Raw genomic sequence first — 2,086 nt, forward strand, 5'->3', positions numbered from 1 at the left:
TCTTGCATCAAGGTCTAAATTCCTATGCAGCATGTGGCCTGAAAGTTTTTTGTTGTTGTGACTGAGATATGCATATTTTTGTGTCTCTGCTGCAAACATATCAAGCTGCAGTTAGAGCCATTAGAAACTTTAACATGAGGAACACCACACCCGTGTGCAACTGTGTGCTGCACATCTGTCCTTGTGACTCAGCCTATCTCACCCTATTCCATTGTGTCAAAATAAGACTGTTTACAATGCTAGGTATTTTTTACACATAAAATGGCTGCAGGGCTTTATAGTTGACACACACAGCATTTCCCCCCACTAGAGGATTCTGCTGTTATTTGCTGTCTTGTCTGGTTGTGATAAATGATAAACATACTGTTACAGGGTCATGCCAGTTCAACTAATCCAAACATATGTACACGTGTGTTGTGGGTTGTGGGTTGTGGGATTAGGGCCCTGATGCGAGTTAATATCTAACTGTTAGTCTTTGAACATTGATTGATTTTGGCTTCTAGTGTCTTTAAAGTGATAAAAGTGTTTTCCCCCCTCCGTAGTTGTAGTCTGTGCTAAGGTTTTATAACCTTCAAATCAAATAGTGTTACTTTTCACGACTCCATGAAAAAACATCAAATCAAAATAACACTGAAGATGCAGCACTCAAACCCCTTCAGTGTAAGAATATCATCCAAACAGAACTCTTTCATTCCATTTTCTCTCCTTTTTTTTCTACATTACAGTAACTTGTTTGTTTTTCTTTGATGTCTTGTGTGTGCTCTTTAATATGTTCTCCATATTTTTAATCATCCATGTAATGACAAGCAGCTAAGGTGTTAAGGTGAACATCATCTTACTAAGTATGAAAGTAAATGTAAAACTAATCCCTACACAGATGTCATTAAAATCTTAATATAGATAACAGGAGCACCCTGTGGCAAATCAAAGAATTCTTTACAACTACAGGATCATAACTCATGGTTTCAAAGCTACTTCTGGGATTTGATAACGAACAAAGCAGTGTTTGTGTGGCTGCGGCTTTCATAACATTAGCTGTGTGGCTCTGAAGTTGGAGAGCAGGTTTGGCTCCTGCCCAGCCAGGCCACATCCTGTGGAGAGCAGCCAGCAGCAGCTCAGCCTTGTTTCCTATTGTTAGACAGGAACCAGAACACTCAGATCTTCTCCCTACTAAGGACCTTTTGTCCATGTTCACTAAATCTTAAAGAAAAACTTACGCAAACTTGTGTAATATGTTTACTTGCTTTGATAGTGTGTGAACGAGTCCAGGCCAGAGGTCCGCTTGACACCCGCCAGAGGGCGATGTAGAGCCATTTCTGCCCCCAAACACAAGAGCAGTAGACCTGAAAAACATGAGGCAGTTTTTCCATGAGGATCACATAGTTAAGAGTGACCTTTGGAGCTGAATGTGTATCATCTTTAGAATTAGGGTGTCTACAAGAAACCTATTCTCTTTCTTTATAATAACCTCTTTCTTTTAACAACCTCAGCTGCCTTAGTCATGGAAACAGATGGCAAACCTCTTTCTGCAGTGGGAAACAGCCTAGGGCATAACAGTGGTTACACGTGTGGCTCCAGCATAGATTAAGACCTGAATATGTCGGATTATATGTTTTAACATGAATTATAAGATTGTGTTTTAGGTGTCAATGAGTTTATCACTCCATGTAATGTTCCCCTTTAAACACTGAGGATTGTGTCATGTTTTAATCTCCTTCATTGCACAAAACAAAAATCCCCATGAACCCCACAGCCTATCTGATGAACGTGCTGGAGTTTCTGGGACACTGAGGGGGGGAATCATATGTGTACACAACTGAAACATGGACTCCCTTGTCCTCTCTCCTGTCCAGCAGGTCAGGATGACCTGCAGAGTCTCCCTCTTGCTGGATTTCCTGTTGTTAGTGTATGCTGCCGTAGAACACAGCACCCCCTGGCTCCATTGCCAGCACAAATAAGTACAGGGGTCATGATGTGATGGTGCTGGTGCATTCAATGTATTGTGTTGAGCTTCTGAACAATGATATTATGAAATGTAATGATGTGAATCTTAAAGGCAAAATCAAAAAACACACACGACAGTCAG

This window comes from Notolabrus celidotus, chromosome 2, assembly GCF_009762535.1.
Source record: "Notolabrus celidotus isolate fNotCel1 chromosome 2, fNotCel1.pri, whole genome shotgun sequence".
Lineage (NCBI taxonomy): Eukaryota > Metazoa > Chordata > Actinopteri > Labriformes > Labridae > Notolabrus > Notolabrus celidotus.